The 22178-nt window shown below is 30.6% G+C and overlaps 1 protein-coding gene across 1 annotated transcript in view; it reads left to right on the top strand.

Annotated features, from left to right (window-relative positions):
- Nucleotides 1-10964: 10964 nt before the first annotated feature.
- LOC142318336 (uncharacterized) overlaps nucleotides 10965-22178 on the top strand; it is a 353802-nt gene continuing 342588 nt past the window's right edge. The window contains exon 1 of the mRNA XM_075354919.1: nucleotides 10965-11011. The gene's annotated coding sequence lies outside the window, so the exon portion shown is untranslated. The remainder of the gene's footprint in view (nucleotides 11012-22178) is intronic.

Below are 22178 nucleotides of genomic sequence, written 5' to 3'. Positions count from 1 at the left end.
TATTTTTTAGTGCTTTTCACCAAATGATATTTTCAAATTTTGTCGCAAATTATTGGTAAAATCGCAAGGATTTATAATTTACTTCGGTTCTCTTCCGGAATCCGACAGTCACCCACTTTTTTTCAATTTTTCTTCCTAATCAGTGGGTATTTGGAGGTATTTGCAGAGAAATTATAAATATAATGTAACCAAATTTAACCTACGCTCGCTTTTCTCACTAATATATATCGGATTTCTACTCGTCGATTCCAAATACCCACTGATTTGGAAAAAAAAAGTAGCTGTCGGATTTCGAAAAAGCACCTTTACTTCGACCGATAGAAACATATTAGATGACCGAACGTGATACGCAAGGTTTTAGTCTATTCTACTAAAAACTTGCTTTGAATTTTTCTTTCAGAGGTTATAGCATATCTACAAAGATTACTGAAAAGTTTTAGACTTCTCTGAAATGGAGAAAAATATCTCATGACAGTTGCTAAGAATGATCTCATCACGGTCATGTGGCATAACTCTTCAGGATATCCTGACCCATTTAATAATATTTTATGCTAAACAAAACATTTAATTCTGTATAGTACACGCAATGTGAGGTCACTTATTTACGTTAACTGAGTGGTAAAAAAATTTCCGTAACCAAAAAAATTTCCATTTTCATCCAATCACTTGTTTTTTCTCTATGATTGATTTTTTCTTTTTCTGTTTTTTATTATCGTCAGGCAAAATGTTCGTAATAGGCTGTAGCTATAATACGTGAGCTGAAAGATTGCCCACTGCTGTGTCTAGTATCCAGTCATTGTATTGTACTAGTCTGTTGTGTTTGCATTTTCAATATAAATGTGTCATGTTATTAGTAATCGAATGATGTCATCTGGTTAGAAGGTAGTACAGCAACCCCACTCACCCGTCCCGACTAAGCCAGCCGACAGTTTTACCTCATTTACTTTGGTAATGAAAAGATCCCTTAATTCATTCCTTTGTTGTCATTATTAAATAACTAGATTAGGGCTTTGAATTAGGATTAATTTAATTTCTACGTTTCCATATTAAATATAATAACGGGTAATTTTTTAATAGACTCCAAAGGTTACACTGCATAGTCTAAAAGTATTATAACGAACTCGCCTTCAAAATGTAATAGACTAAAATAATTTGTACAAGGAGTTAAGAGAAAATCATAATACAGTCGTTGAGCAATATGTGGGTGAAATACATCCCGTAGCTATACTCGTATTGATTTTAGGAGTAAGAAAATAAAACGTGTCGTGCTCCCGTTGAGATAAACATCTACAATGTTTAATAATATAATATCAACGTATTGTAATGCTTTTTTTTATACACATACAGCTCTCATAAAATGAATTTATTTCATAATACTTGTCAGTATCTTCAAACGTGTAAGCATAATATGATAATAAACTTCTTTCTTCCATTTAATTAAATCTGTCATATTTTTTCATGGTTTTTCTCAATTCATGTCTTTTTTTTATTTTTACGCTCTTAACTGAAAATTTTTTTCTCCAATAACTGACAATATTCTTGAATAATGTTTGAATAAATTTCTAATTTTCTGCAGTTTTTTTTTTGTAATAGGGTCTAACGTTCAATGCACTATAATATAGATAGAAAAAAGATGGTATTAAGGATACGAAAGATTAGAAATAACGGACGAAATAAGGTCACCTAAATAAAGATAAAAAGAGTGTTTATATAAGTAAGAAAAAAATAAATTAAAACTTTGGATACAGTAGAAAGTTTTAAATAGATTTCTTTGAAGAAAACCCTCCTTATACTGAAACATAACATTAGAAAAGTCAAAAAGGAAAAGAATAGAGTGGTTTAGGTAATTAACCGTCTGATCGGAGTTACTACCTTTCATCCGAAAGAATCTAAGTTCGAGTCCTGGTCAGGTTTGGCATTTTCCCCCATGGTAAAAAATTTATTAAAAACCGATAGGGTAGGTTTAATTGAGTTTAGTTAAGTAGTTACCGCAGAAACAATAAATAAATAAATAAAGAAGGTATAAATTAATTTGTAAAGTAAAATAATTGCAGTTGAAATTCGTAAAGCAAATAAGAAAAGAAAATATAGAAACCAGAATAAATATATATTTAATTAATTTAATAAGACTAAAGAAATTGGCTATAGATCAATGTCTAAAAATAGTTTAGGTCACATAATTAGTTTATTATAAAGATAGTTTTGAAAAAAAAATGTACGTAATAAACAAGAATTAGATACAAGAATTAAATTAGAAACTTATTTTAGTATGATTCAGAAAATTCATTGTAAAACAACAGAGAACCATTATCAGATATATTGTTTAAATTTTAAATAAATTTAATAAAATTTCATTTTGTGAAAGTTTTGAGTTATAAAAATATTTAATGGTTATATCTTTCCTAAAATTTTGTTCAGGGGAGAAGGATATTCCTTTGATTAGTTTTTCTAACTTCATCTTTCTTGAGATAAATTTTTACCTACCCGATTGTAAACGAGAAGTGTTTTAGATAGTGGATTGGAGGTTACAATAGGTTAGATAGTTTTTAACTAAATTCGCGTGCTTTTTATTGGGATTTCGTAAAACGGAATTTGTATTTTTTTCCCCTAAAAATATTGTTAAATATACTCTCTTTGTAGTGTTTTATAAGGTATTTTTATTTGTCAATTGTAAACGTACTTCTTCTTCAATTATCACATTTTCTTTTACATATTTTTTCCTTAGGGTCTATTGATAATGATTGAAATGGTCATCTGCTACAGTAGTTTTCGATTTCAAGTAAATTTTTTGTGAACAGTTTCTAAAAAAAAAATGTTTTCCTATTTAAATAAATAAAGGCTCATGAAATGTGTTAAACTGATAAAAATAGATGATATAATAAATTTCAAATGAATAGTTTTCAAGATGGAGCGGGTAAAAGATGTTCATAAAAAACTTCTAGATAGAATGTTTGTATGGATGACGGACTTAAAATCAAATAATTTCGTCACAGATAGAACAAATAAAAATAAAACATGTTAATAAAAAAATTAAAATAAATAAAATTATAAATTCTACAATATTCCAATGCGGTTTGCAAACAAATATTGGCAGATTAATTTAGTCTACTTGAGTAAGATAGGTTAACTTTTCCATTGCAATTTTTTGTCTTTAGACATTTTATTTATGATATTTTTTAAATTATTTGTTTATTTCTTCCATAAATAACAATAAATAAGTTAAAGATATTTAAAATTATACGCCAGAGACTTTCCACTTGCAACGTAACGTGCATCTTGTCTGTATTTGCGGTTTGAATCATAATTTAATTCGTTCATTACCTCGTTTTGCCAACAATAAACTGTTAAAATATATTGGTATTATATTTCATACAATTTTGTGTTTTGTTTTTTTTTTACTTTTTAAATAATTATACATCTACACAGTTTTCAATGAAAATGAAAAAAGAAAAAAGAGGAGGAAAATTGGCTGATAAAATATTCATCACCCTGTACTGGGAATCAAACCTGGAATGGAAGCACTATCTCTTACAGCCAAATACGATATTACGTAACTTTATGTTTTATATATATATATATATATATATATATATATATGTGTGTGTGTGTGTGTGTGTGTGTGTTATGCTGAGAGCTTTCATTGATTTTTTATATTTATTTATTCATTTAAATTTATAATATAAAAATAATATTCATTCGCCATTCTAATGTTTATGAATGAATGAAAATTATCTTACTTTATCATACACGAATATATAATTAGTGTAGTCATAATTTTTATAATTGAATACGAGCGTACACTAAATTTGTATTTTTACATTCTGATAGGAAAGTTAGTGATAATTATTTTCATCAGAAAATTTAGTACCTTCATGGAAAAGAAAATATCTGCTCGATACTGACAATAGTAGTTTTATGGTAAGCAATCTTAGCGATAATTTAAGGGTCTTTCACTATAATATTCGTATAAATAATATACTGAATAAGTCTAAATATCGCTCGTCAACCTTGTGTACTTTTGTATAACTTCCTAATATTAGAATTACTATTAATTTACTTGCTATAGGACTGTTCAGCTCGTGCACTTTGAAAATTAATTGACAGGAACTTTTGAGATTAAAGTATTTTTAATTTGATAAGTGAAAAAAATTAATACTAGATTAATTTAATAATTGAACAGATAAATAATATAGCATAACAAGAGATAAATATTAAAAACACTGCCAAAAAAAATATTGCTGACAAACGTTGCTCTTTAATGTAGGACAATTAAAGAGCGTTTGTATGTAGTATAATATTGTTCAAGTTTTTTAAATTTATTTAAACAAATATTTATGTATCCTGATACTCTCGGTAATGGAAGGATTCCAACGCGAGGTCATACATCTACACTGGTTCAGCCGTTGAGTTGCTACGTGAAACAAACACACCGACGGACGTACGTAAGTACGCACGTACATATATGCACTCTAAATACATTGCAGTCCTTTTTTACACGACTGCCCCAAAAGGATTGTAATGTATTTAGGGTGTATGTATGTTTGTTCCATTCTACCGTAGAAGATCAACTGCTAAACTGATCTAGATATATGACCTCGTGTTAGAATTCTTATGTTAGAAACAGTGTCGTAGGTTCTATATATATATATATATATTTAAATAAATTTAAAAGATTTGAAAAAAAAAAAATTATATACATCCTGACCTCTGTAGATTAAGACATCGCCGGGAAGAAGATACCGGTCACCACACCACCCCCCTCCGTACTTAGCTCTGATGGACTTTACCGGAGGTTGTCTTTCAGACCCTCTAAACTTCGTAACTCAACACAGTCATCAGTTTAACTTCTGTCAGAATGCCAGCGATGCAAATGCCTCGGCAGGCCTTTCATTCAGTGTATTTACACAACTTACTATCACCTTTGTATGGTCTCTTCCCCACCACGACCATCTATCATAACTTACAATCCTCATCTATCAAATTAATCGATTGGCGGAGCACAATCCCCGCATCTTCCTGTAACGTCTAAGATTTCACATAAAACTCTTCTAAATTCAATTAGATTATGCACTCAGATCATTACTTGATTGAGTCTTTAAACACCAAAAATATTATCCTCATATCAACAAAATAAGTGTTGATCGCAATAACGACAATTTTGTCCTACAATTTAATTTACTCAAAGTCCTCTTGATTTACGTAAAAATCAAGAAATATATTCGCAAATTTAGTAAGCCTCAAATGAAAACATACCCTATTTCTCTCTGGTCAGGTCCGGTTTCGGGACTGAGGTTAATGCCTACCCCTCCCACACCACAGCTCCATCATGCTCTATCATGGTGAAGTATCCAGACGGACCACTAGCCATCCGGATTGCTGTTCTATCTATACATTTATAAAAGCATCCCGTCAACCATTCTCCACAGCGCTGAATCTAAGGAAGCAAGCAACTACGTTCCATTCGCTTTCGGTTTTCCAATTAATTTGCAGATCATAAACCCAATTGATCCTCGCAAGCTCTCAAGCTACTTTGGCTCGTTCAAGTTCGTACCTGGGGTAGAGATATAAGATATGGCGCACATCGTCAGTGGCCCTACACTTTGGACACAATTTTGAATTAATCAAACCAAATTTGGTCAACCTATCTCGTAAAACACATGTCCAGAAAGAAACTGTGTAATGTGCCAATAGGGGAAATTCACCTAACTACCTGCATACTTTTCACATCAGGAAATATTTCATGCGTTTAACGGCCATCGGGCGATTCAGTCCATCTGTCCTGACATAAATTGAAATGATCGTCTGTTCCTTTTATGCGCTCAGAGGTAAGTTGACCTTCTTAGCATCATAACATAGTTGGCGCACAGTGGCAAGGATATCAATGGGGTCAATACCAGAAATAACAAGGACCGCCTCTTGAAAAATAGTCCTACAGATTTTATATATATATATATATATATATATATATATATATATATATATATATATATATATATAGTATTATACTATATACAAAATTGTCACCAGAATGCTCTTTAACTATTCTGTATTAGCAGTTTTCTATCTTAAAGAGCAATGTTTGTTTGCAATGGTTTTTTTGACAGTCGTGTCTTTAATTTTTAATATTTATCTCTTGTGGGCAGTCGTGTAATAAAACTATTTAGTAGACTAAACTGTAACCATCTGACTTTCAAGTTGGCAATCCTTACGTAGAAAATATCAGCTGTATTAAACGAATTTCCACTCTTTTAATCTCTATACTTTATTTCATAATGTTGGTTCTGCTTAAAACGTGTATTGTGAAAGAACAGCTGGCTGCGATAAGATGTTTATTCTCTGAAGTTGTGAATCCACCCGAAGTTTACTTCGGGATGTTAAAATAGTATTGTAAAAAGTGTATTTACCGAGCAAATTTTTATCGATTAGTTTGATGGAACAGTTCGGGCAGAACAAGTGTCACTGATTTTGATCGAAGAAAAAACCAGTAGAAGTTTTGACTGACGCTTTGTGAAATCACATTAATGGTCTTATTCGCAACTAAAAATACATAAAAATTTGAGAATTTACTGAAATTTCTAGTGTAAGTATCGTTACTGTCCATTACATTACCCATGATAAACTGAATTACCGCAAAGATTGTTAAAAGTGGATTCCAAGACAGTTGATTCAAAATCACAAAGATAAAGGAATTCGTGTTTTTTGCTGAACTTAAATAAAGGTTTTCAGCAAAATATAATACTTTTCTAGATCGCATAATAACTTTTGTCATGATGTCGGATTCACCATTTTGAGCAGGATCCAAACGTTATAGTATGGGATAGAAAAATCCGACTACATCCACCAGAAAAAAATTCAAAACCTTTGCGTCAGCTGATAAACTGATTACATCGGTGTTTTGAGACTATAAAAGCTCAATCTATTGCGATTGTTTGGAAGAAAAATCAGCAGCGAATAGTATTATCACATGACAGAAAATAAAGTGACAATAAGGAGGAAACGTCCTGGTTCTCTCTCAAAAGGCCTATTTCTTCTGCAAGATAACGCCCGCCCATACATCACTCAAAACAAACAGGACGGTTTTAAAATGTTTGGTAGGGAGGTGTTGCCATATTCATCTTACAGTCCCGATCTCGCATCAACAGTTTTTGTTTGGTCTTCTTAAAAAATTTTTACGTGATGCCAAATTCAGTAACAATGAGCAGATTAAAAATACGGTACAAGAACGGCTCAGACATCGAGGTGAACAATTTCTACTACTGAAATAAGAAAGCTAACAGAAAGATGGGACAAGTGTTTAAATTTAGATGGGGATTACTTTAAAATGTAGGGTTAGTTTCATTGTTATTGAATAAATAATTACTCTACAGCCATTTGTCTCTTTAATTATTAAACTACTCTCGAATTATTTAGCATAATCTTTTGTTTGTTAAAATCACATAAAAAATAAGTCCATGGATGAATAAATTCGTTTATCCATTTTTCATTTTAGTATTTGTATATTCCACTACTATCATTTATTAATTTGGTAGCGATAAACAAACTCGTATACTGTTTATTAAATTATCAATCACAGTCTAGCAAATAATTGAACTTAGCAGAAAAATGAATGGCAACTACTGCAAAATACAGTTGATATAAAGAGGTATTTTAATAAAATTAAAAATTTATTTTATTTCATACTTGTTAATTGGCCTTTTATGTTGTTCTGAAAGAATTTGAAAAATTATTTCAGCTTTGTAAATTGAAGTTTGCAGGCAGGAGACTTCCTTGATCGTGTTGTGAGTTCATCTGTAACGTATTACATTCCTGAATGGCCTATTCAGTATTTGTTTTTTAATTAGAATCCTACAAAAGAATGGCGGCCGAGGGAAAGTAATCAATGATGGATAGAATGAAGCCAAGCGAAAACCTGCAAACTAGAACAGTGTTCTATCTTTTTTTCAATATTCCACATAATTATTACGTCGTTCTACTATCTCTTTTCTTTAAATACGCTAAAGGAAATGAATCCGTCAAAATCCTCTTAACTCAAAATTCGTCACATGCGAATGATAAATTCATACTTGTTAACCGGAGAAGAAAGAACCATGTGCAACGTATTTGATAAATCAGTTACTATTAAGCATCTTATAGAATAGTGTACAATATGTGAAAATATCAAAAAGTGTCCGGATTAACAAATAATATCGCTGTTGATTTAGAACGTGGCAAAGAAAAATTTATAGTTGCTACCTGCCAGTGGATTACTAACTAGTTTGTAGTAGGCCTTCGGCGAAAGTCAGTTAGAATCCCTTACGTAACGGCCTTTTGTACCTGTAAATATGGTTTCACTATCTGCATGGTATTGTCTAAAAGTCTTTTGTGTACTTTTTTTGTAAGAGTGTTTAATGTTTTTGTTTTAATCTTTGTGTTTTATGTAAATGTCAGAGCTCTTTACACTCTGCTTGCATTATGTGTCTAATTTTTTTAAATATCTCAATTTTAAGTATATTTTAATGTTTATATAAAAATATAAAGAGTTCTACATATCTTTACATTAGACGATCCTACTAATGATTATATTCTATTTTTAACAAAGGTGACAAGGGCTAATGATCTTAGAAGGTGATGCCCGTCTAACTTAATAAAAAAAAAGAAGATAATAATTTAATAATTTTCTGGACTCATATCCAGAGGGTTGCGAAAAGGAGGAAAATGTTGATAATCCATCCTTTCTATGACACATTTCATCCTTCTCTACAAGGCTGAGATATGGGCTAATGTTCTGATGGTTAGGAGGTACCGCATCCAGATGGTATCTGTACAACCTACATGGATTCTAAGGGTTGCTTTTTCATAGAGAATCCATTGTGTTGGTAGTGGCTGGGGTGATCCCCATATACATGCTTGTTGAGGAACGTAGGAAATCTGTTAGTTCAGCCAGCAGACCAGCAGAGTTGTGATAGTTGAGCAGGCACGGAGCAAGTGATGGATAGGTCGTAATAGTGATTGTGTGCGGTAGTACGAAAGCGGACCAGACATCTCGTTGAAGACCTGAGACCTTAGATAAGTCGAATATACGGTTAGGTAAATTTGCATCACCTAGTTCCTTACAGGATAAGGTTACTTCTGCAAATACCTCCACCATATGAAGAAAGTTAACACTCCCTAGTTCCTGAAAATAAATCACTATTTCCACTATTCCTAGTGAATCCTACTGTTTCCAATATATAAATCGACTATTTCTGAGTAAGAAAAAGTGATGAAGCATGTCACAGTTTTTTTGCGTGCCCGAAGCGAACGGTGCTATATTTGACGATAGAAAATCTCTCCTGGAAACATTGTCCAGACAGTGTTGAAGGATTGCTTGGGACTCCGTATCGGCTAATATCGAACGGGTTCTGAGAAGTAAAAAGGAGGAGGGGTGCTTAGCAGACCCATAGATGGGTGGAAAGGTGGTATAAATAAAAGGGTTGCTTTAATACAAAGACAACACACCCTAGACTGAAGTAATGAAAAAGCGGCCACTGCCCGGTATAAATGATGGTGAAAGAGCTGTTTTTAGTGGGTAAGAACCCCATACGATCAGGCGATACCACCATACCTGGTATCTTTGGACGTTTTTCCTCTGACAAAAAGAAGATAATAGGCTTAAGAATTTTACAGTAAATAAAGCTAATTTTATTAAGTGTCCTCATATCTTTTTTACCTATGTATAAAGTATAATTTATATTTTGTAACAATGATAAAGAAAAATTATTAAAACTTGTTTTCACTGACTACTGATGCTTATAAAAGATTTTTCTGATACAAATGGAATGACGGTACCACTTATAGATTTCAATATCTTCTTCAGTACAGTGGATTCGGAATGATAATTGTGAATCGGTATATTTTGTTCGGTTTATAAAGTTAGCGAAACTGCTTCACACTTTACTTTCTTAGTAGGACTGGAATAGAATACTTGTAATTCAAAATATATATGCCATTTTTGGTGGTGATATGTATTTTATATTAATTATTAAAAACCGTTCGGTTATGGCATTAAAAACTAAATTATGAATTAAAAATTTTGTGTTAAAATCTTATAAAAAGAAAGGGTTGGGCGGACTATATAATAAAGCACGTAGGACTGGTAAGAATTAGAAATTTTTCAAGATTTTTGGGACAAAATTTATTTGTAAAAAGAAAGGGAGTAAAGACAAAGAATTACAGAAGAAGAGGCTGAAACAGCATCGTAGAATAGAGGCATGTAGAAGAAGTACGTCAAATTACTGTTTACAGAAATTAACTTAAACGGAAGGTCAAGCGTAATGAAATTTTTTTAATCTTTTTAGAACACTCAAATAAAAAATCCAACCTTAAAAAGCTGTTATTCAATGAAAGGTATTGTGTAGAAAACCAGATAATTATCATTACCTAAAGTACCATATTTTACACGCAAGCTTGCACACGCACAACATACACTGATATTTTTATATAAATCAGTTGATGAAAGTAGCTGTTGATGTTTTACCAAATTCCTAAAATAGAAGATTGTTAAACAAGCACACCATAATTTGGTTTGTAGTGAAATATTAAAAGTTAATTTTAAATAAATTTTACAAAGAAATCATGCAATTACAATTAATGTACTTACACTTGATTAGGCTGTTTTCATGCTTATTGTAACTGTATTTCTTTATCCATCTATAAATAAAATAATCTACCTAGGAACAAAATAAATGTCCTAATCGTTGTTATTACTTTCTGATATTGTTTTCCATCGGATTACTGTTTGGCCTTGGTAAGGTTGATGATCAGGTGAGTTGGCAATAGCATCAAAAGAAGAAGTTCTGACTTTGATTGTTTCGTTTTACTTTGTGGCCGGTGAAAAAAAATAGGTGTTGGGGGTTGTTAATGTCATTTTAATCGGGTCGGGGGATGCGGGCGAGAGTATCGACCATAGAGCGGGACGTTGCGCTGGCGCGGGATTCAGTACAAGCCCGACCTTAGGTCGGCTCGGAACCACCAACCCATGTTCCAGCTCCAGGTAATACTAATTTTCCATGTTTTCCTCACATGAATTAGCATTTCACTTTTATTACATAGTTCTATGCATATTATTAGTTTAAAATATCGTTTAATATATTTAATTTAAATCTATTTATTATTTTTAATATGTTGACGAAAATATGTGTTAAAAATAATTTGTATATAAGCACATTTAAAAATAATTTCTCCTAATTTATTAGTAATACTAATACAATATTCCAGTTGATCTACTTAGATTATAGGTTAAAGTGATTTTGCTTTTGTTTAAGATTTTATTTAAGAGCACCTTTAATAAGTTTTGAATACATGTTACTCCGTAAAAACATTTTAAAATGGAAATAATTCAGTAAGGAACTGAATAAATACAACATATATTTGAATAATAATCATATCTATGTTACTACATTGTATTACAAAATGTAACATTTTCAAATACATTCTCTGTTAATCTCCGTCAACATGTATGTGTCAGCGCTCACACATCTGCTAGTAAAATAAAGAAAATATAAATGGTTACCTATAAAAGAGCTCGATTGACTAAAGGATAAGCGACATATAGGGGTACTTATAAGTCAAGCGGTTGTAAAAATAGCTCCTTTGTTTAAATATCTTTTTGCTTAAACAAGTTAGATAAGAGCACCTTTGCGACTTTTTTTTTAAACTATATATCTTAAATCTATTAAGGCATTAAAATTTAAACCTATATTCGCTAAACGTTCAATAAAAAAATATATAGAAATATAACGTAACAGAAATTGTAATCGTACAATTTTAATCCACATTCATTATCAATATTAGGTAGACTATAAATAAACAAAACTAACATAACATTTTTTATTAACTGTAGAAGAGGAAATATATAAAAATAATTGTTTTAATAATTTCTTTAACTCTTACTAAAATTATTGTAGTTTTATATATGATTCATGTAAAAGATTAAGATATCATAAACTGAAAATTCATTCTTTCCATGACCCAGTTTTTATTAAGCTATAAACAAACGAATAAATTAATGTTACATTTTTTATACATACTCCTTTATTTCCACACTTAACTCAAAGATCATGCTTAGTAAAATCGTATAATATTATTCACCCTATCGTATATTCATACTTTTCTTATAGAAAAATTAGGTTTCCACTATTTAAATTTGTGTACCACGCTACTTATAGTACTTGGTTTTTTCTTTTCTTTTTTACTCGTTATGCCTTAATATTGATTCCATGAGAATGAACAAAGAAATAATGTGTATCTGTATTAGTCATTAAGATTTTTACGTCATATTTAAATTAATAACTGCTGATTTAAAAAAAAAAAAATAGAATATCCTAATAATTTTCCTTTCAAATAACCAGTTAGATTTTAAGTACTGATTTTGTAGCAGGACTAATAGGGAAAGAAAATTATAATTTCAATTTTTTTTTGTGATGTCTTTGTCGTATTTTTATCTGTAACTATATTTCTAATAGAATATGACTTATTTTTATTTTATTTTTTTAATAGTTTTATTTATGGTCGCATCAACAATTACAATCATTAGCGATTTATCAGTGTAATTTAACTACCGGTAAATGTGTACTCTTGAAGAACTCAGGCCGACCATTCCTGAGACGTGTGGTTAATTAAAATCCAACCAACAAAGAACACCGTTATTCTCGATCTATAATTCAAATTCGAATAAAGACAACTGCCTTTATTATGATTTAAACCTAAGAACTTCGACTTCAAAATCAGCGAATTTACGACGACGAGTTTACTACTAGACTAATCCCCGTTTACTTATTTTTATTTTACATACAATTTCCATAAAATCTGTTATTTATTTCTCCTTGTTATCGCTTAATGATAATAATAAAAAGGAAGTTACAAATTACATTTGAAAGAAGCATGAAAATTATGCGTGGTACAAGTTTTTTCAGATCAAAAATTATTGTTTTTTTTCTTTTTAATTACTTAAATAAAAAATTATAAATTCACCGAAAGCTCCACTAATAATCATATTAAAAAAAAATAATTAAGCTACTGCAATTTATCTTGGAACAATGTTCGCTCCTAATTAGTTATTGTTGTCCCAGTACTTTAGTGAAGTACATTTTACTAGTGGCATTATCTATTTTTCGACGCCTTTAAAACTTACTATATCGCTTCGTAGTAACCTTAAAAAAATCAAGTATAATTTTATTTATCCCCTCATTCTTTTTAAGTTACTCATTTTTATTTCTCATTATTGAATTTTTCTTAAAAAAATAAACTATTTTTTACTGCTTTTTAATGGTATTCGCTTTAATTTGTATGAGAAACGAAAGAAAAATCTAAAAGTATGCGTTATTAACTGCTTAATAAAAAATCTTTTCTCATTTTAGTAGTCTATTTTAGATGAAATGTATCCATAGAATTCCAATTAACGGCCAATTTTCTGGTAGTAGCTATTACATTAAAAAATTATTTTTTAATGACAAGGCGCACGCAATCATTTATGGCATCTTACATCTTCCGCAATGATGCGAAAAACGTAATAATATTTGTAACTAAAATATGATTCATCCACAATCCAGTAATAGTTGTTTACTGCGGTACTAGTCTAAGCTTAGATTTGCGAAATATTTTCATTTACATTTTTCCCCAGGCAAAATTACTTCATTGATTAAAAAAATAAATTTCTAAAGACATAATTAAAAAAAAATATTATATTTATAAATGAGAGTCACATACATTTTCTTACAGTTGGTGTGTTTTTTGAAAACAAAATTAATCTCAAAAAATGCCTAAATTCTTGTTTCAAACTTTATTAATCTAGCTCGTTCTATTGTGTCTTTGTTACTGAATAGCAACCCTTCTTCTTCGTTTAAAGTTTATTCTTTTTAATTTTCATCCATAAGTTAGGATTTTCTTTCTAGATTTCGTCTTTGAAATGTGGTTTATTTTTTTAACATTCGATTCACTGTGATTATTTTTACTCTTTATTTCGTGAGCTGTTTGTGGTTCAATACTTTCCGCCGAATATGGTTTTAAAAGAAAGTTTTATTAAAATTCTTCTGATTTATTAAAATTAATATTCATAAATTTAAAAATACTGTACTATTATAAGAAGTAAAAAAGTAGATTTTAATTTAGGAGCTAGGAAAGAAAATTATTAGCTTCAAGGGTTGGCTGTTCAAAAAAATTCTAAACCATTTTTTTTAAGAAAGAAAGGATAGAAAAACAAAACCAATAAATTAACAAAGATGTAAAGCAATAATTGTACAAAGATCCAGATGCTAAGGGAGTAGTAATTATTGACAAATAAGGGTGGATCCTATAAAACAATGTAAGGAAAATAGATAGAGAAAGGGCTTGAAAAAGATCCAGAACAGAATAGTGGGATCAAGCGCTGAGATTATATGGAAAATGGAGTCGGAGAAGAAAGATGCAGAAGACTGGATTAGCTGAATGCAGCATAATGGTGAATCCAAGCACCAATTGTTATATCATGGCTGTTAAATAAAACTACTCTATACATATAATAAAATGATAACAAGGGTCTTTTCTGTGCAAACATCACGCAAAAACTGGACAGATTTTAATAAAACTTCGCAGATTTATATCTTAAAAGGCCTGTTCATTATCCCCAGTTAAAATTATCACGATATTCCTAATGCGGGTTAAGATATTAAAGATATTTAATATTTTATAATTTTATGTTATTAATAATTAGTATTATTATTGTAATTAGCTTAAATGAGCACATTTAGAAAACTTATATGGGTTCTGATTGTTTATTTTGGCTGTGGATATTGGATTGTTAATGCTTAAAAAAATATATTATTTCAAGAAAGAGACATAACCTTTTTTATTATTCAAAGGTTGCTAAAAGAATTAGGGTATCTCGGTCCTCTGAAACAGCCGAAGTGCGAGATTCTCGGTTAGCTGCTCACAGAGAGCAACTACGCCCAAACCCGAGCTGTCGCTTCGTTTGCAGCAGGAGCGTATCAAAACTTTTACATGACGTACGAGGGAAACGTTGGAGAATAATTGTTATTTGTCGATATCTAGCTTGACGAGAAGGGCGAATGAAGCTAGCCCTGACCAGCTACATATAAATATGTTTATTTTTACAAAAATTTATAAAAACTTAGCTTAAATATTTTATTTTATAAAAAAAAAAAAAAAATAATTAAAAAATAATACAAATTTTAAATATAATTTAATTTTTTTAAATAATTGAAAAATTTAACAGCGAACAATTCGATCGATTACAGTTTACTTTTTTCAATACCTGAAGAAAGTTTATTTATAGACACTAAATATGTGTCGGTTATGCATTCTGCTGTATAAGTTTGCGTATCTGTCTGTCAGAATGTATTTTAAAAGCTTGCAAACTACTTAGACGTATTTCATGTTGTTTCGAATAACTAACTGTTTCTACGGAATTTTATAAAGTTTACATCCTAAAAAAAAATATATCTAAATGTATGTTTGATTGGAGTATACAGTGAAAAAAGGGTTGAAGATATAGAATGAATTACTGATTTACTTTATAATATTTAGTTTAAAAGGCAAGTAAAACTACGAAACGTATAAAAGATTTTATGAAAAAAAATGGTAGAGAATAAAGTGACTTTAAGAATAAAGTAGAATTCTATAGTAAATTTTATCTACAGCTATATAAACGTGGACAATCGCGCATTAAATCCTTGTCTATGAATAAGCCGTAAGCGATTATCACACTTGCAAAGAAATTTTATCCATTCAAATCTTTTATACGTAAAGCTTTTAATATAGCTTTCTGTTTACTTAGTGTTTCTGACTGATTTACCCAAACAGAAAAAACTCAAGTATTCTTAGAGAGGAGACAATCTACTTCGCGAGCAAAAGTTGCAGGTTTAGCTTACTTAGACGTAAAATTATACTTGCACTTAGTTGACTAGCTATTGAAGATGAAATAGTATATAGTTTATATTTTTAAGTATATATTCGTATCTTATGAAAATTGGATCTATAAAATTGAATAGTTGCACGTATTACTAAACGCAAGAGTTAGATGTTAAGTATAATTACATAATATTAATTTTAAAGAAAAGTCTTGCGCGGTTCTGCACAAGAAGACCATCTTTTAGTTTCCGACGCCCTCACTATTTCGCAGTCAGAAACACACTGATTTTCAGAGTATAACGCACTCTACATAAGTTAGATTAACGAATAGACCCTACACACGAGCATCAAGTTTCAACTCACTCACCACTGTGACTCACTGCATAAGCGTGTATGAAAAATATACATTCAACGTAATCTCAAATTGAGGTTATGTTTGTTGTCGACTTTAAATTAAACGTAACTCAAGAACGACTCAACCAATCTTCATCGAATTTTCATGGACACCTTACATTCACTACTCCCTTTCTCACTAGTGCAGCATTTCATTGCTGCAGCAATTTCAATAGACCTATTCAAATTATTTAATGTAGTATTGGTTAAAATGTTATTTCTTTTGAAAAGGTTGGTCATATAGAGAAGTTTGCTTTTTGTTACTCGTATATCTATTTGATTTGTATATCAAAACTTTGCCCTATCATTTAATTAATTTTCCCTATCACTTATTTTGTAGGTTCAAATTTTGTATAAGAATTTTTGAGTTTTATATACATATAAACTGTATAGTCAAAAATTTATTTTTATTGGTGATTCAGTGAAAAAAAGACCGAACGTATATTTAGAAATAAAACGTAAAATTATTGCACTTTTTTCCTTCTAATTTTAGACCCTGTGTTTGTGTTTTTATATAAAAATTAATATTAAAAATTAAACTACTGTATCTTCAATGGATCCCACGATTACTTTCAAAGTAAAGGCGTAGTATCTTTGAATGATACAAAATTTTCAATTTTATCAGTAAATTATTTCCTTTTCATAGATTTCAGTATTTAGGCCTACATAAAATGAACGTAATAAGTTTAATCGTTATATATTATCACTTATTTGTTGTGGGTAAACCTTTACCTGCTATTAAATTATAAAATACAATAGTAATACCTCTAATCAGATATACTCGTTATTTTAGCAGGATTTCCTCTATATAATAATGTTCTCAGCTCGGTCTATTAGATAGTGAATAATGTTTAAATTTTTATTATGTCAGCCTATTCATGATTTGCTTCACTGAGCTAATAGTGGACGTTATTACTAGAAGCAGGCAGAAAGGTTTCACTTTCAATACCGGAGGGAGTCTTTTCTATCAGACTCGTTTATGCAAGCTGGAACAGAGACTTGTGACCGGCGACTGTCGGATTTAATGATTCTTCATCAAATGGTAACTCGGCGTGGTAGCTCAGCTGGGGTGGATGATCGTACCAAAATTAAACTTAGCTGAATACCATGGTACTCTCCGGATTAGCTCGCCACTGATAAAAGTCTGATTTCCTTCTGTATCAAGATCTATATGTAATGTAAATATCCAGATGATGCGTCTTTTGTGTTGCTAGAATGAAAAGTACTGTCGATTTACCTTTTACTTATGTTTTGACCTAGAGCAAGGCACAGGCTGTCTTGTAATTTTTATACTTGTTGCGCAGAAGGATAAGTGATACCCCTCTGGACTAAAGGCTAAAACTCAATCTTCCCAGTCTTATCAATACCTCTCTCATCAAGTAGTCGAGTAGAGAAAAACAATGAAAAATAGAGTAATGTTTTGCAATTGTTTTTTTATTTTTAAAAATAAAATTTTGCGATGGTGTAACTATTATTTTAAAAACATCCGGTTTAAATGTGTCCAAATTGTGCAGGAATCACGTAAAATAATGTTAAATTGATCCATTTTAGTTGTAATTTAGAATATGTAAATTAGAGTACAAAGAGAGTAAAAGTAATAACATTTCTTTAAGTTTTTTTATGAGAAAAAAAATTCAATAATAGATTATAAATTCAGTAGTGATATAAATATTACGAAATAGCAGGAAAGTGATCTGGAACCATAAATACTATCACTAACGTTTTTTTATTATTTTTTTTAAACTGAGGTATTAGTCTTAAAACTCATCTATATAGTTATGACGCAAATATCTAAAGATAACGAATTCAACTGTATACAGAGTGTTAGTAGAATATTTATTTATATAAAAAGAATCAATAAATAAGTAATGTTAGTTAGTGTGATGAACAAAATATTTTATAAAGATTGTTTTTATACAATTATTAAAAAAAAGAAAGCTTATAATGGTAAATGATAGACTATTCTATTCAACAGAGAATAATTATTAAATTACTCAAAGGATTCAAAAGTAAAATGTCACATTACAGGTCAGTATACTGACCTTTCATCCTCTAAGGAATATAAATGGCATGACAATACGTCGCTAAAGGGTAGTAACGTAGATAAAAATAAATTAAAATCAATGGACCAGAAATTCAAAAGTAGAATAATCCAATCATCAGATTTTTTCCAATGATGTCAATTGCTGAATAAGTAGTCGATTATTGAACATCAATGAGTAACAACTCTCATTCACTTTCACTGTCGATTTCACCCTACTCAGAACACCCAGATATATAGAAAGTAACAAACACATTCACATTCACCCGTTCCTCCCCAAATTTACATACATATAACTCACTATTTTCCAAAAATTAAATAAGGATAAAAAACATTAAATAAAATCTGGTATAAAAAATACTTTATACAATTACAATTTAAGGGAAAAGAATAAATATATATTTTTTTAATACTGAAGGAAGGCCAAATAATGACCTAAAATAATTTTTAACGTTTTTGGAGTATCAATTATGTATTACTCCATTAATCAATTACTTGGTATTTGATTAACATTCTGACTTCTAGATCAGCTGATCTCGGGTTTGATTCTTTGCAGGAACTGACATTTTACACCTATTATTTCATCCATCACATCTTTTTCCTTAAAATACGAGAGAAATTAAGTCCGATATCAAATATATATGTACAAAGATAGATATTTAAAAAACAAAACAAAAAAAATATTAAAAATTCATTTAATATTATACGAAACTAGTATCACGTGCCGGCTACTTAAGTAAATTATATTATGGAGGTATTTTTACTCTTAATGAGAGTTAAGTTTATCTTTGTCTTATTCACTGAGTGGAATGTACTGATTCATATCAGTATATTAAGCTCAAAAGTGTAGGTAATATTCATCTGTATATGAGATATATTCCTTCTGTTCACCTCAGGGACTGACAAATGAAAATTATTGCTCTCGGAGAAATTTCCACACTGAGGTGTGGAAATTCTTTGTTGAGTATCGGCTACGGCCTCGGAACTTTAGCGGAAGCTATTGGTTTTGAATTTGCAACAGCCCCTGTTGTGTGCTTTGTTTTAAATAAAATTTTCTACGCTACACTTTGCTGGGATATTCTCATTATAAAATATTTCAGCGAATATCTCCAACGTTTCCTTAAAATATCCTGAACGTATTTGAACTTAAAACTATAATAATTCTTTCCTACGCAAAATAAATTATTATTGATAAACATAACTAAGACACGTAAAGTACTATAATGAAGCACGAACAGTAATATTAACTGACAAAAGTAAAACAGATTACAAACAGAAACAACCAGTAAGCACAGTCCAATAATAGAGAAATAATTACAATACACTTTTAAATGACAAACGGACCGGTTTTAAGATTCTCATTTTGCATTAATTCTTACAACAAAAAGTATTTTGTATTAATTCAACAAAAAGATCAAAAGAAAGAGTACGTTTATCAGATTATTTTCAGATTCAAATACTTAAATAAATTACTGTGGATTAGGAATAAGTAATTTTATTTCATATAGGTTAAACAATTCAGACGATGAGTGTAACATTTACGAAGCTTCCACTCATTATTTAAAACATTACCTTTTTATTTTTCAATTGGTTAAAAGTTAATAATAATAGTGATTCTAAAAGTTCTGAGTCTTTTGCGCAAGAGATAACATTAGGGTCTGAAATCTCAGGGTTTGTAAATGGCCGGCCTCCGTAGGCGAGTGGTAGCGTCTCGGCCTTTCATCCGGAGATCCCAGGTTCGAATCCCGGTTAGGCATGGCATTTTCACAGTCTCACACACGCTAAAAATCATTCATCTCATCCTCTGAAGCAATACCTAACGGTGGACCCGGAGGTTAACAAAAAAAAAAGAAAAAAAAAGGTTTATAAATCGCAGTGGGATAAGCCAAACTTCATTTGATAGCTGGCAGTCAAATGTTAGCAGATGTGTACAAAAGAGCTTCTTTTACTCAGACGTAATGTGTTGTTCCGTGAAGATGAGTGAACATTCTGCAAAACTACGCTACATTTTTACAATTTTACTTCGATAAAGGCGCAAATGCTGCGCAGGACAGTGAAGAAACGTTTTCTGTTTAAGGGTTAGATACATTCACAAGAGCAACAGCCAAAAGATGATTCAGTCGCTTTTGTTCTGGAAATTTCGATGTCAGGCTGCTCTTCGTAGTTGGTGACACATCAGAGAAAAAGTAAATGATATAATAGCAAAAATCGAAGAAACCCGGTATGTAAGTAGTCATGACATTGCCATTAACCTAAAAACCCATCACCAAACAGTGTTTAACTATTTGGGGAACGCTGGCAACACTTATAAAAGAAGCTCAATGTTTGGGTGGGACATGATCTGACTCGGAAAAATTTACTCGATCGAACTCCTATCTCCGAATCTCTTCTGAAACGTAATAAAATCGAACCATTTCTGAAGCGGTTGATCGCGATTGATGAAAAGTGGGTAATCTATGGCAAAAATGTGCAAAAAAGATCGTGGTCGAAACGAGGAGAAGCCCACAGTCTCTATCAAAGCCAACACCGAGCCCAGGAAGGTTATGCTGTGCGTTTGGTGGGATTGGAAGGACATCCTGCATCACGTGCTGCTGCCACCAGGCAGAACAATAAGTTCAGATTTGTACTGTCGAAAATTAGGGCTATGCATCTTACAATTCAAAAGAAACGGCCTGAACTGGTCAGTAGAAAACGTGTCGTATAATCCGCTAACAACACCAGACTGCATAAATCTTTAATGACCCGTCAGAAATTGACAGAATCAGACTGGAAGGTTTTAATGCATCTACCTTAGAGCTCGGAACTGGCACCCTCAGTCTATCATTTGTTTCGGTTTTTGCAAAATTCCCTGAATGGTGATAAGTTATTTTCAAAAGAGGCCTGTTGAACCACGTATCACAAGTTTTTGACCAGAAACCAAAGGAGTTCTTTAGCGACGAGATTATGTTGTTCCCGAAAAAAATAGCAATAGATCATCGAAAAAATGGTGTATGTGTCGTCTTATAATGTGTTTTGTTATCTTCCAATAACAACAATATATTCTCAATTTTGATCTCCAAAAAATCAGTACTTTTTAGACAACCTGATATATTTTATGTTAAAAAATAACTTTCAGAAATTTAAAATGTAATTGAAAATAAATATAGAATAATCTTATTTAAGAAAATTATGAAAAAAAAGAGGCTTCTAAAGCTGTTATTACATGAAACAGAATACCGCTTAGAAAATTTTACGTATTATTAATTTACATCGCAAAACTTTGTAATTATTAGCTTTATAAATAATTAAAATGTTGAAAAATAAAAATAAAAACTATATTTATAATTTTAATGGCACCTGTTTCATCACTTACAGTGTATTAATATACTTTCTAATGCACTCAGGGATGATCAAGTGTAGATGTTTATAATCTAAATGAATATCTAAGCGGTTAGGAAAACTGGTTCTTAAGGGGAATGTCGGCTCTACATTAAAGTGCATTAGGCTATTGTTACTTTACAAAAGCTATAGGAGTAATTAAAAAAAAAGAGAAAAAAAACTAGCACGATGTAATAAGCTTAAAACCTTTCACGTTAAGTCTTAAAGTTTTTCATTAGTTAATCTATCAGTATTTTCTTACATTTTATCACATTTGTCGCCATTTCCAAGAATTTAAATATATTCAATATTCTATTCATTTATATATTTTAAATATATTCATTTTCATGAATAATAAATATACCTTACTCTCTAATTTAATTCTAAATCGACTATTATCGTACTAAAGACTATTATCATTAAATAATCATTAATAGAAATCTATTTCGTAGCGATCCAAACAGCTAATCAGTTATTCCCAGTAAATCATTATTATATTTTTCATTTCAATTTATCATAATTA

This window comes from Lycorma delicatula, chromosome 1, assembly GCF_047948215.1.
Source record: "Lycorma delicatula isolate Av1 chromosome 1, ASM4794821v1, whole genome shotgun sequence".
NCBI classification, from domain to species: Eukaryota; Metazoa; Arthropoda; class Insecta; order Hemiptera; family Fulgoridae; genus Lycorma; species Lycorma delicatula.
This window is presented reverse-complemented; position numbering and strand designations above follow the sequence as displayed.